The 15,205-nt window shown below is 38.4% G+C and overlaps 1 protein-coding gene across 1 annotated transcript in view; it reads right to left on the reverse strand.

The window, feature by feature from the left end:
* PTK2 (protein tyrosine kinase 2) overlaps positions 1 to 15,205 on the reverse strand; it is a 189,336-nt gene that overhangs the window by 133,477 nt on the left and 40,654 nt on the right. The window lies entirely within an intron of this gene.

Here is a 15,205-nt window from a genome sequence, read left to right on the forward strand (position 1 = left end):
TAACAGGAGAATTTTTAAAATTCAATTTTAGAAGCTGTCCAACATTTTACACCCTGAATATGTACTTTTTTTCACTTAAACCAAGTGCTTCCTTGCTTCCTTGATGCTTTTTAAAAAATACTTAATATCTATGTGTTACATATGCTCATTCTCTTCTTTTAAATAATGTGATAATCTCTTTCTGCACCAAAAAAAAAACAAAACAAAAAAAAAAGCCCAAAAGCATAACATTTATGTTCTGGAGTTCTGGAGCTGTTCAGAGACCCCAAAATTCCAAGTTGCAGGGAGGAAGGCAGGGGCAGGGATGCAGCAGCAGCAGCAGACAAGGCACAAAGTAAAAAAACAAACTTGAGAAGTTAAATACATCTCCAGTATACTTAATATTGAGTATTTACAACATTTTATAAATACTGCTCATCAAGTAGGTATCTGAGTAGCATTTATGTAAAGTAATCTGTTTTAAGTAATGCCAATCAGATTATACCATTTACTGAGGTAAGAAACATCTGTCAGAAATCAGGGCTGTGGAACAGGAGCGCTGGTTCTTGCATCTTGGCAAGATGCATTTGCTGACACACACTGATAGTATCTGTGTAGTGGTCTCTGTGTAAGCAATGATGATAACAACTATCAAAAAAAAAAACCTAAAAAAGTATTTATTACAAAAAGAAGAACTCTTAAGTTTTTACTAAGAATATGTAGAAGCACTGGCCACTTTCCTGAAGCACACATTCTAAGCAGAAAAAAAGCTCAGACTACCCCAATAACAACAGAGAGGCCAAGGTCAGCTGAGAAATGGCATTCTGCCCCAAGGAAATTCAAGTTAAGACTTTTCTGCTATGACTATGATTTTGGTTGCTCAATTTCAGCCTGCTTTTAAAGACTACTGATTATCAGCTTTTGGAAAGCAAGAGGGGAGGAAAAAGTCAGAAGCATTTTTTTAATTTTATCAAGGTATTAAGTTTTTAAAATTTTCTTTGTGGTACTGAGCCTGTCTCCTATTGATGTCACCTTCAAAAACCAAAAAGCTCTGGGGAACAAAGGGTTAAATAACAGGGTTTTGTTTTTTACAATTGTGAGACATGTAAAAGGTTGTCTAATTTTTTCCACTCAAGCTTATCCAAACAAAAATAAAGATCAGGCCCATCAGACAAACTGGAAAACCTCGGCTTTCTCCATGGTCATGTCCGGAGCTGGAGCTCCTGGGGGTGTCCCAGAGATCTCATTAGCACAGAACTGATCCCAGTTTTTCCCTCAGTAAATGGCATTATTAGGAACTCTCTGCTATTCAACTAATTTTTTTCACAACAGTTAATATCTCTATTCAAATTTTGATCAAACTGGCTGGCAAGTTGGAACACTGTTAGGAAGGAGACCAGGACAGATCTGAACAGGGAATACTTGTCCAAGTTCCACTGCGCTGAGAAATCAAACTGAACTCAGGATTTGGAAACTGTGAAGAAAACAGACAGATCAGTACCAGCGCAGTGTTGGAGGGCAGAACAGAAATTTGCTTTTCAGTTCCTCTCCTGCAACACCTCAGCCACCAGATGAACAGCACAGCAACAGAGATCTCCTGCAAGGGAGAAAAGAGCAGCCCATTCACTTGTTATAACAAAAATTAAGAGCTACAGCCCAAAGCGCACCCATGACATCAGCATTAGGGCTGGAGACAGCTCTGCTCTGGAGACAGGATGAGAGAGCAGGGAATGTTCAGCCTGGAGAAGGCTCCAGTGAGACCTTAGAGCCCCTTCCAGTGCCTGGAGAGGGACTTCTGACAAGAGCACATGGTGATAGGACAAGGAGTAATGGCTTTGAACTGAAAGAATATGTGTCTAAATTATTAGGAAGATATTCTTCTCTATGAGGATGGTGAGACACATCCAGAGAAATCGTGGATGCCCCATCCCTGTAAGTGTTCAAGGCCAGGCTGGATGGAGCTTTGAGGAACCTGGGCTGGTATGTGACTGTGGTAACACTCTAGCATCACTCTAGTAATTACTAGAAGCTGAAGAACAAGGGCAATGTTTTGAAGGAGATCTGCATATTCTTGTAGTAGATGGAAGAAGAGTTCATTACATTCATCTAGCTGATAAAGGAAGTTTTCAAACAAAGTTTACCCTCAGAACAAGTGCAAGATATTTTTGGTAAAGCCGCGAATGCTTTCTACCATGACAATTGCAGCCCATAAAGTTGAGAGTGCCTAATGAATGTTCTAAAAATTAAAACATGTTTATTGATCAAGTGACAATCTTCTGTATCCAAATTAATTTGTTTTTCCACGTTAGCATCCAGAATTCCCCAAACCTGCTGTCCAGACACTGTAACTGCACCGTAATCTTCATTCATCTTCATTCCCTCAAGTTAGCTCTTTGTGTGAGTTTTTTCTAAATATTCTAACTATTCTTTGGGTGCATGCATTATTTAAAAGTGGAAAATATTAACTACCCTGAGTTTCCTCTCAGCCAAAGTCAAACAAACATCATCTTTGTTCACAGGAACTACTGAAAAATGGTGCATTGTAATTATAACAAATTGAAATGACAACTCCCGACCTCTGCCTTATTCTAAACTCAGATTTGCTAAGGCTGTTTTGGAAATCTGCCTTGGATTACCTGGTCTATATCATCCTTGCCCCTAAGCAGCCCCTTTCTGCTCCACCCACACCTTCTCTAGCTCAGTTTCCTCCTGAACACCCTTTGCCAAAGGGCACAGAGGAGAACAGGCTGATGGGCTCCAGGACCTCCAAGGGTCTCTGCAGACTGAGAAGCTCTGTCATCATTATCCTGCCTCCAGAGATGGTCTTTCTTATTTAACTCTGAGCATTCTCACAGGCAGAACTGAAAGAAAAATGATATTTTACTTTAATTGTCAAAATCCAAGCCCAGTTTTTCAACAGAGATTATTCAGCACAACTGAGAAGCAGCATCACCTCTGTGATATCATTTTAGACTTTGCAATATGAGCAAACTCTAATTCTATGCTCCAGACTATAGACCATTTTTCTCCTGAAGAGGAAAGAGAGCACTTAACATAAACTCATTCTAGAATATAAACTGCTGAGGATCTCTTAACACATTCTTCTGGCAAAAAGTCAGTACAACACTGAATTTATTGTTATATTTCTCCATTTGGTGAGCTTAATAGTAGGATACTTTTGGGTATTCCCAAAAAGTACGGAGTTTTAAAACAATACTTTGTGACCTTCTGAACCATGGTCACCTGTTTAGTCTTAGCATCATTCGAGCTACATTTTAAAATAGTAGTTGACAGAATTCACTGGTTTTCTTTTCAAATCCTAACCTATTGGTAGTAGTAATGTGGGGGAGCAAAACAGCTCAGGGTGTTGGGAGAGAGCAGGAGGAATTCAGTGTTAATGAGGTTTCCCATACCTCCCCTTCCCAAGGGATCTTGTGATGCTGTGCAGCAGAGCAGGCAGCAGTGCAGCCTCCCAGCCTATGCTGTTAAGATAACAGATGTTAAAAGGGACACTAAATTAACTTTATTTTCATTATTCCATAAATAAAGACTAGCCATTTTTTAAACCCATATGGGTTGTATTAGTTTTCAGGCATGAAAGTTGTAGCAGATTTCCTTGTGGGTGGACTAAGCTGCTCATCTTCTCCTACTTCCTTCCATTTACTTTTTGAAGACTTTACTGTAGAGAAGGATAAAGTCAATGCCATGAAAGCTGAAAAAGGTTTAAAATTACTCCTTCCTTAGGACACTGATTCAAAATCTCTGTTTCTTCTTGTTCCAGGCTATTTACAAAAAAATCCACCCAACAAAACAACTTCTATCCTCAAGACATCTTTGAAAAGTTCATTCACTATTCCATTGCTTAAAGCTAAAATCTGCTTCATGGACACCTGGAGAGAAGAAGTGAAAAAAAAAAAGAGAAAAAGTGAATCCTACACATGCTATTCCTTATTTTACTGCAAAATAAAATCTGATCATTTTGGTCTGTGACAGATTCACTGTGCTTATCAGTTTGCATTGCACACCTTCAGCCTCCACTGTGGGGTGACTGGAGAAGGAGTGAGACAAAGCAATCCAAATGGTCACCAGAACGTTTCTTGACCTTATAAAGCTTCCCTTTTTTATGGCAAAAACATTCCATTTATGAGGTAAACACAGCAGAAGGTATCTGAAGGGGAAGGACCCCAGCCCTTTGATGCTGTTTAAAGGAATTGCATTCTGTGAGGATTACTTTTGTTCAGTGGAGGGGATCCTTGAGTGGATCAGTTGACCTTAGAGATTCTTAAAATCCACCTTTATCAATTCAAGGGAAACCTAGAAATAATTAGCCACATCTTCTAAGAGGGATATAGGAAAATGAAGTTGCTTCTGGGTCAGCAAATCTCTTCAGTGTCTCGTCGTACCTGGGTTGCTTTCTCTCTCATCTATCTAAGGACCAATTCAACAAAAGAAAGTAAGAAAGCTGTGCAGCCATGTAGGGCCCAGTTATTTACCAGAAATGGTGTCACCTGGACATGTCTTCCTTGTCCTGCTTCTCCTCCAAGTGCCAAATACAAAGCTAAAACAACAGCTCATCAAAACACTTTTAGTTGCAAACATCTTTTTAGGAAAAAATTGAACCTGATTCCCAGTGTTACATAAGCCACAGATATAACATCAGCAACTCCTCAGACTCCCAAGCTATTAAATGCAATTACAAACTGAATAAAACAGTAATCCATGACCTCACAATAATGCAGTATTTTTCCATTTATGTATGAAAACACACTGGTGGAACAGTTCATATCGTATTTCTTAGTGAAGGATGAGCATAGCATAAATCCCTTGTATATAAACAAACTCTTATAGGCTAAAACAAAGAGCTATTTAAGTTTAAAATTCTGGAGTCACAGAATAAATCAACAAGCCAATGCTGATACCCTTCAAGTCTAAGAAAGGAGAAAATTAAAAATTAATTTTTGATTTTTACAGAACATCTTTTTGAAGTTTTATAATGCAAACATTAATGCTGCTCTATTACCAAGAAAATTCAGTGCCTAAGCTATCAAGCAAAGAAAAGCATATTTTAAAAAATAAGAAAACATTGTTAAATAGGCACAAATCCCCCTTTCTCTCTGTAATTAGCAAAATTTGGATTGAAAAAAAAAATAGTTTGATGCTTTGTTTAGGAGAACCTCTAGTAGAGGCCAGGTGTAGCTGAGCCTCTAAGCCACAGAAAATTCAATTCCTATTCACTTTAATCAGCCCCTCTTTCTATTTTGTACCAAGAAGGGACATTCACTTTTCAGGAACTTTCAGCTACATTGCTGCTTCATGAGACCAGCAATAAACTTCCAAGGAACTGGAAGGAAATGACTCCTCAGGCAGTCATTTTATGCTGTTACAGGGACTCAAAGGTCATCCTCAGCTAACACAAAATCTTTTCTTCAATGCAAAATCCACCACCTTAAATAGCCTCATTTGCTCCTCCAATTACACAAGACTGCACAGTTCTGCTGAACAAGTTTTGTTTACCTAGGAAAATTCCTGCAGAGTGGTGTCAAAGATCTCTGAAACAAAAGAACTTGTTGCTTCATTTTAAAAAAGGCTTCCAGGAGCTCACCACCAAATGCAGCTCAGGTTAGTGGAGGTAACCAAATGTTCCAGGATGGAGCAGCATTCAGTGTGTCAAAGGCAGCACATATCCTCTCTCTGCATCCTTTCATAGCAGTAAATTGATGACCAATGCAACTTCTGCTCTGTAGCTCCAAACTCAGCTGAGCTTTAAGTGTAGTAAGCTTTACCCAGTGACTTGACAACTTCAGCACAAAAGGCTTTGATGAAGCTTAAAACAGATGTGCAAGAAGGCTGATATAAAAATGAAAATAGGCAAGACCAAGATGTACAAAACGAACTGATACAGCTGAGAAAGATGTTTGGGCACAGCCCTTCTTCAGATCTGAAGAAGCGATGTTAAATAAGTATCCTATGTCTTCAGATGTTAAACAAAACATCAAAAAGCAAAAAAAAAAACTCTGATGGCAGCCTGAATGACCTACTTTACCAAACATCACAGGGCCAACACTGTCAGCATGTAACAGCATCTGACAGGGCCAAGAGCTCATCTCTTGTACAGTTCTGAGCTGCAGAGCACAGCTTCCAAAAAACCTCTGGTACTGCTCTCCACAATCCCATTTGATGCATTTCAAGACTCAGTACTCAAGCTTTTAAGTGAGCATGAGACCAGGACAAAGAAATATCAGTGACCGCATACACAGAGGAAGAATATAAACCTTGTCCTGCCACACAAACATGAAGAAGAAACATCATCAACTTAAACTGGCAGTAGGAAAGTTCAAGGACCCTGAAATAAATGCCCAGTAAGAATTTTTAAATTGCAGAAGATGTGAAACTGTCATCTTAATAGGTTAAATGCCTTCAAGGAATGACTTGAGTCACGTCTGCCTTGGGGTAGGACAGAATTCCTTCATCCCTCAAGTTTTGAAGTCATTAGACAAATCCTGATCACTGTCCTTAGAATTTCTACTTAATACTCTACTTTTAGAAGTTCTATATAAAAATCTCAGTAATTATGTTACTGATTTTTCCAGAACCTCAGTGGTAGTCACTACCTCTAACACCTCACTGAATCATTTGGCTCCCTCACCCTTCTCTATTGCAAAACCTCAAGTTTCAATAATACCTTTTACTCCACCTTTTGGAGGGCACATAAATGACCAGGGAACAGTCAGCAGGGATTTCAGTGCTGATCAATATTTTTTTTACTGGGACTAAAAGCCTTAGTAGCAGTCTAACCTTTCCTTAGTATCATAAAATACCCTGAGTTGGAAGGGACCCACAAGAATCATCAAGTCCAACTCCTGGCCCAGCACAGGACAACCCAGACAATCCCACCACATGCCTGAGAGAGTTGTCCAAACACTCCTGGACTGTCAGGAGTGGTGCTGTGACCATTTCCCTGGGGAATCTGTTCCAGTTCCCAACCACCCTCTGGGTGAAGAATCTTTTCCTAATATCCAACCTAAACCTCCCCTGACAGAGTTTCAGGCCATTCCCTTGGGTCCTGTCTCTGGTTACCACAGAGAAGAGATCTGTAATGGAGATCAGAGATACCAGTTCAGCTGCTCTTCAAATCCATGAAAATTGGCTTCACTAAAGACATCTGAAGACAATGTGAATCACAACACATAAAGTCTATTAATCCTGGAAATACAGTTCCAGTATTTCTCTGTATTAAGCCTTTCACAAAAAGAGTAATCACAGATAATTCTCCTCAATTGTCATGGGGAAAAAAAAATCAAACCATTGAAACCATTCCAGTAAGTCATCTGAATGGACAGTAACAGAAAGTTTAAAGATCTTCTTAAAGGAATAATTAGTGCATAAAGATATAATCTGGAAAACATCTCTGTGCCAGAGTTAAAAAATGTAAGAATTTCTTAAGAAGTTTCCCATCTATCTCAAGTGTAATTCCAGCCCACTAATGGAAGCACAGGCATTTAATAGCCCTCTTCTGTTATCCTGACCCTTTTTCAGAGTAAAGTCCTGAGGAAAAATGTACTTGCTACAAGAACATACTTTATTGTTGTTAAGTCTAACCCCTCCATATGAAAACCTGAAGAACATCAGCTTTATACCTGACAAAAGAATTTTTGCAGTTTTTCATATTCAAATTATTGATCCCCAGGGAAAAGGCCTGCAAGACACACCATGGCTATCATAAGGTGATGGGATATTTTCTTAAATATGCTCTTGTTTTAAATATTAAATTTAATATTTTCTTCTGAAAATAAAAAAGGGAAGGGGGGGAGCCATAAGTATCAATTTTTGTCCTTATTTCCTTTTCCCAGTCTTCGGTGTGCAAACAAAGCCAGAACAAACAAGTTATAAGCTAAGGACGCAAGGAGAGTGTTCCAACTATACATTAAGAATGTAAAAATAAACCAAAGGAAAGATCATCTAATCCTTTATTTATGGTCATTTTAGGTGTAACTTAGAACAAAACAGTTGATTAAAGTTCACCATGGAATGTTTTTCCTCTTGGTTCACTGTAGTCAGTGATGTTCCTCTTCAAACAAGCTCGTGTGTATTTTGGGAGAAGATCCCAAGCCACTCCCAGCCCAGGTCTTGCAGAACAAAACACACACTAATAACTAACATTTTGTAAAAACCAACTACACAAGATCCAGCTTGATATTCACATTCTTTCTTTCACAGTCTTATCTCCACCATTCCTTTACTCCATAGCTGTTGCTGTGAAGACCCTGGGTAGTAACACACTCCAACACTACAGCAAGGGGTTACAGAAATTCACAGAAGCTGCACTTCCTGTGGAACAGTTGTATAAAAACAGTGAATGCATCATGAGCATCAGCAGAACAGACTAAAGAACACATATTTAGGAACCATGATTATTGGACTCTTCAGTTTGCCAAATTTCATCTTGTCCTTAAGTAATTCCGCACTAGAACAAGACACTTTCATTGACTGCCACTGAAGGTTTTGTGCTGTAAAGGAGCAGCAGAAGCTCATTCCCAGTATCCTGATGCCCTGATTATAGCACACTGCCCTCCATGTGTGAGGCTGGCTCTGTTCTTGGATATGTTTTTTTCTCCTGTAAAAGAAGATAGATGAATTCTCCAATCACTCTTAGCAGATACACATCCTCTACCTTGCCTATACAAAAACTTTTACAAACAAGAAAAACCTGCTAAGGCAAAAGTAAAAAACAATCCTGAAACCCCTAACCACTTATCAAAAACCCTTCAAAAATCCTTTTAAAATGTCCAACCACCCAATGTCCCATTTTTGTAACTTTGAAAGAGTCCAGACAAAATTTTAATTCAAATCTCCAAGTACATCATCAGAATAACCCTTGCCAACATCCCTCCAGCTGTTTCTGCACAGCCATCAGCAGCCAGTTTGCCAGCAAGAACATCCATGTGGCTGTACAGAGTGCAAAGAACTTTCCTCGCTCAGGGAATTCCTCAGCTGAGTGTGAACTGCCAGGTCCTGCAGATCCTCCCATACTTAATGGCACAGAACCCACAAGGAACCATTTTTGCTCTGTATTCCTTTGACACCAAAACAGGTAAACATCTTCTCAGAGTACATAAGCATCCTGTTCCAAACAAAACATTACTACAAGTTATTTATTTTTTGACAGCATGTAGTACAGAGCTCTGAGTTCCTCTGCAATTCCTCTGATATTGTACCAAGAAAAATCTGTAGTTCAGATTCACTAGTTTCTGTCCAAGGTGTCCCTTCCCCTGCACAAAAAGCAGACCCCAAAGAATTCTCAAGGTTTTCTTCTTTTATATTTTGTCCAAAAGCTCTGTAACTTGCCTTTTTTTTTTTTTTTTAATAAGAATGCCAACTGTTAGTATGTTTAAAATAAAGCACTAAATGATCCCCACTCCTTGCACCCTTAACTAGATAAGACAAACTAGACACGTCTCAGATGGAACACTGACAAATCTCTCCCTGGTAAACCTGGCTGAGCACTGTCACCAGGTGCCCAAATGACACTGAGGCTCAAGTTTCTTGTCCATTCTCAGTGAGAAAATAAATATTATCTCATTATTTCTAAAACAAACTTTCCAAACTAGGAATAAAATCACATACACTATCTAAAAGAATGAAGACTATGTGCAGCTGACTTCATTCAAAGCTGAACTGCATAACTGTAATTCAGGGTATTTCAGGTTATCCAAAGTGGAGCAGTCACACCTTTTTCTGCCACTTGCAAAAAGAAGTAGAACAATTTTCCCTAGGAAAAGTATCCTTATACCTCCAAACAGCATAATTCCTGAAGATGTAGTTTGCAGTATCAATTTCTAAGGAAGCATATAAAAACTTCCAATTTCTTCTAAATGAGAAATTAATTAAAACAAAGAAAGATAATCTTTGATGCTATACATTCAAGCGGTACATTTCCATATGATGCACCCTTGATTGCTGGAATTCTTCCACTTTGAGATGACTGCCCAGGAAGAAGGCAAGAACAATCCTCACAGTAGTGTGGATGTCTCTGAAACCATGGGAGCCAGAACTACAGGAAATTATAGGGGAATGTGCTGAACTGCTGATTTTTTTGTTTGTTTTAAAGTGTCAGACTTTATTGATCCAGCTTGTTAAGAGTCATAGGGACACGGGAGAGAGGACTTGAAGGACCTTTCATGTCATCAAATCCTACTCCCTCCCTCCTTATGCAATCATGTCATAGTCCCATTAAGTGCCCAATATATCAAATTTCACTTTCTTTGAGCATAAAATCAGTCTAGAGCAGATACCAGGGGTGCCACATAATTCCCAATAAACTTGGTTTATGTCCTGATTTTTTTTTTAATACATACTCTCAATTCTCTATATTGAAACTTCTTTTGTTCTACCCCCTCTCCTCCTTTTTCCTCTATCCCCATACCCAATCCCAGAAAAACAATGTTCTGCAGCCAGGGCAAGTTTCTTAACTATAAATCATTTCACAGGCTGCTCTGGCATATGGGGGAGGTTCCTGACAGCTGGAAGAAAACAAATGGAACTTGAAGAGGGGAGGGACAAAGTGATGGAAGTAACAACACTGGAAGCCATTTCTAAACAAATGAGAACAATAAGGTGATCAGAAATAGCAAAGATGTATGAAAGGGAAAACATGCCTGATCAACCTAATGAACTTCTTTGATTAAAATACAAGCTTGGCAGATGAAGAGTTGTCATTTCTCTTAACTTCAGCAATACTTTCAACACTGTCTCCCATGACAGCACCATAACAGACAAACTGATGAAGTTATGGACCAAATAAATGGACAGACAGATGGCCTGGAAACTGTCTGGACTGTCAGGCTCAAATTTCTAAAGAAAAAACACTACAATTTAGCTAATTTGCAGTTTCTTGAGGTGTTTAATATATCTCATCACCACAGTATTACTACACAGGTCAGCCTCACTAATAAAAATGTTTTTCTTACCAAATCATGCTGTTGCTCTTGCCCTGTGTGGGCAACTAGCTATAAAATATAGATGGGAATGCAGGGAAGAGGGCAGTGTCATAAGCACAGCCAAAATAAGCCAAGAAACTTTCACTGGAAAGGTTGGCAAATAGACAGATTTCATGTCAAGGTCTAAGCTGTCACTTCCCCAAGCCTTCAACACAAAAACATGAGACACTCGACAGTGACAGTTTACAAATATAAATACACTGCTTCTCCTAATATCAGAGGTATATAACAATGGGAAAATGCATTTTATGAGGTATAGACAATTAACCTTTTAAAACTACTAAAAAAATTCTAAAATAGGAAGACTTAATGCACAAATAACAAGAGAAATTTCTTCAAAGTGACATTTAAGCTTTGTCAGCAATAACCTCATCCAGTAGTAATAGCAGTTTCATGATGGGGAATTTGGAAATTTAGCAATAACACCTGCCTTGCTGGTAGTGAAAAGAATTCAAGCTACAGGCCATACTTGCATCAAAAGAAAAGTCCTCTCACATTTTCAGAGCTGTACAAGGCATGCAGGCAGCTATTCTAACTTGACAGCACTAATATTTCATAAACTGTTTTCAGTCCCATACTCACCACACAAATAAAATCATTACAACCCAAGCCATTACAAATATATGAAAACTAAGTTTACTGTTGCTTAAAAATCAGAATTTTTAGTAACATTTGCAAAGATTCCTAGGGGAAAAAAAATCCTCATTTTCGAAGGGATTACTGAAAGCACAGCTTTTAGAGAAGAAGTACAGGTTTCCTTGTGCAATCCCTTCAGCACCATGCTAGGGACTCTAAAATGAGAGGAACTGTTCAGTCTTAGTGCAGCTTGTATTTAATTCTTACTTAAAACTGAAGTGACAAATCAAAAAGCCACAATTTTGTACTTTTTTTACTTCTGCCTACACAGTTGGTTACCTTTCCCCCCCTTTAAGCAGGGATATTAACAACAGTTCTCTGCTCATGCTACTGAGTTTATTCTCAGCTGCATGAATAATCGTTGCATAATTTATTACCCTCTGTAATACATGTGAACATTTATTTTAAGAGTTCTGCATAACCTCAATTCTGTCAATTCTTGCCTACTGCAACTCTGGCAATACCTCAACTGATTTTTTAATTTTCTGTCTTTTAACATCATAGGAAGAACCCAACCCTTTGGGGCTTTTGAAATTCTGGTTGTTGTATTTAACTTCATCACACAGGCCGGTGTAGGTTTAGGATAAGGAAGATCTTTTGCACAGCACAACATTAAACACCACATCTCCTGCCCAGTGGGTAAGAGGAAGGGGAAGGAGGAGGTTGTTCCAAGGCTGTGGAAAGTGCCAGGAGATGAATCTGATTTCCTTAAGTGGATCATGAGCAGGCCCTATGTAAGCAACAAGGCCAAACACACCAAGAGACTGAATGAGGACATGCCTTTAATTCAGAAACATCTTTAGGTTGAGCTGAAATTGTGTAACTTTTTTTTTTTTTTTTTTTTGTCCTAAATGACGACTTGGAAGTAAAAATAGTTACAAAACCATTTAATATTTCAAGATAACAATGACAGTGTGCAAATGGTGCTTACCTAAATTGTACATTGTACAGCAAAGAGTGAACACAAACCCATCAGACTTAAAATATGCTCTATATCTAAAATAAGACCTAGGCAAAAGATGTGTATTTCCTATTATTTTTTTTGATACTTTATATTAGGAGTCAGCAAGATTTTATTTGATTCACCAGATATTATCTGGAGGAGTTATTGAGAACAAACAACTGTACCTGAGAGTCAATTCTGGCATAATGTTTTCTTGAATTTTAAACCAAAAATACAGTATATGCTTGTTTCTTATATTTATTTTTCTCTAGTTCTTTGGTACAGTTTCTTGTTCCTTACTATTTCTTCATTCTGGTAATGGAGACATATTTTCACTGCAAGATCAGGAACAAAGGACTCTTAGGAAGAGTCACCTACATCACACAGATGCTAGAGCTGCTTTAAATTCAGAGTGAGACAAAATCCAGGAGGGATTGCTTTTAATCCCAACAGTGTCAACAGAGAAAGTTTAACTGCATTTACCAGAGGAAATCAGTCTTTCATGCCCCCAGGCATGCTGTGAACACACTTGTGTTGCAAGAGGACTTCATTTATAGACAGAAGAACTGTGTTCTCTACCCACCTTCAAAATTATATTTTAGCAAATTGTTCTCAAAACTCCTCCTGGCTGACATTCCAAAAATGCTCTATGCTCATCTCCATAGCCTCAATTACAAGGCAGTAAAAATCCAAGTTACCCATGAACTTCAAAGCAGTGATACAGATTAATTCAGGATAACTCTCCTGAGTAATGATTTATCTAACAACCTCATCAACTAATGCATTCTCCCACACAAAAACCATCCTTCCTTACAAGGTTTTGCTGTAAAATAAGTGTTCTGGATGACCTTTATATACCACTGTCTGTATCAAATTTACGTATAATCCAACCTCAAACAAGACACTACAATAAAGACACCACCTGAAGTAGTATCCTTACTGCAAAATCTTCAAACACTGCAAAAGCACCCCCCCCATATTATGATGAAAATTTAGAGCACTAAAACCAGGTGGTAAAAGTGAGAACATTTCTAGTGACATCTATTGTTCACTGCTGAAAGTGGCACTCAGGAGAAAAAAGTTCATTAAAACTCTAAATTAAAAAATACCATTATTTATTGCAAAGATGAGTTTTGATGATTAAAACTTCCCATCTGAATGAAGAACCTCATGTTTATTCAATTATATTATATCTTTTATCCGGGCTGCTTTTTCAATTTATCAAATTTCTTATGAATTTTAATCACATCTTCCAGTGTGCTCAAAACTCTTTTTGTGTTGGTGTTACTGGCAGATAAAGACAAATCAAGTCCATTTTCATGGTCATTAATAAAAACACTGTAATACCACAGGACCTCTGTAAGACTCCAGCCTTCCCTTCTGACAATATTTAAAGCATGTTTTTAAAGAAGTTTTGTTAGTTTCCTTACCAGGAGGTACTGCCAAATCTCTGCTACAGGTAAGCCATGGTGTGTAGTTTTTATATCCTCTCTAAAGTGCTCTTGCCATGCCATGGGAAAAGCTCATCCTTTGAAAATCCTGGGAAAACTTCTGCCCTCTATCAGTACTTGCAAGACACAGTTAAGGAGTACAGTTAGGACACTCCCACACACAGACTCAAATTGAAAAGAATAATCTCATTGTGACTCAGATTCACACCAGGCAAACTCTTCAAGTCCCAAATATAAACTCAGAAGAAGTTTCATCACACATCCTTGTCCTAGAAGCTGCAGAATAAAACTTAACAACAATCCTTATCTTCCTGTCAGCCTGACCTAAACACTATGTGTTTGTTTTTCCAATATTTCTCATAAGTGTCTGCTTTACAACCACTCTCAGCACTCAAAATAATTTTAAAGATGTCATCCTGAAAAGAAGACTTCCACATTTAAGCTTCTCTTCACTGCTTCAAGAAAACATGATTTTTTTTTCAGAAGAGCTGCTCTGAAGTTCTTGTGGAAAAGACTACAATATATCAGCTATCAAGCTTTTAACTGAAATTGCCATTTGATTCCAAGAGAAAAGAGCAGCTACCTTCACATCAGGGGTTAGTATCAGCAAGAACAAATGAAAGAATGGATATATAAGCAAAATCACCAAGGCAGAGGGCAAGGATAAAAGGCAGCAGGCCTAACAGCAAATATCCAGTCCCTTGATCAATCAGGAGTAAAAGAGCACTTCAGTCAGGATTCCAGAATTCACATTACAAACAGGGAACAGATGGATGAATTCTACCTGCCATGGAACAGGAGACATCATCACTGTGAGCTCTGCATCACATCTCCAGCCCACAGCACAAATGAATGCATGAATTTTAAAACTTTGTTAAAGGCCAAATGTAACAAACAATAAACAAAAAATGCTATTTTTAAAAATCAGATCAGCGGGGTTGGGTTTTTTTGGTGGGGATCCATGTTTTTTGAGGGTTTTGTTGTCTATTTTTAGGTTTAGGGTTTGTTTTTTTTTTTTATTTTTAAACACCACTGATAGAAGAGTCCAATAGAGCAGCTCAGACAAGTCACCTGTGACTCTAGCCAAGTGAACACCTTCCCTACTATGACCTGGGGAGATTTCTTCCACCCATAAACCCCCCAAGCCCATTTCCTTGCACTCTGCCCCTCTGAACCACCATTAATACCACTTGTGGCTG

The sequence above is a fragment of the Vidua macroura genome, chromosome 1, assembly GCF_024509145.1.
Source record: "Vidua macroura isolate BioBank_ID:100142 chromosome 1, ASM2450914v1, whole genome shotgun sequence".
Classification (NCBI taxonomy): Eukaryota; Metazoa; Chordata; class Aves; order Passeriformes; family Viduidae; genus Vidua; species Vidua macroura.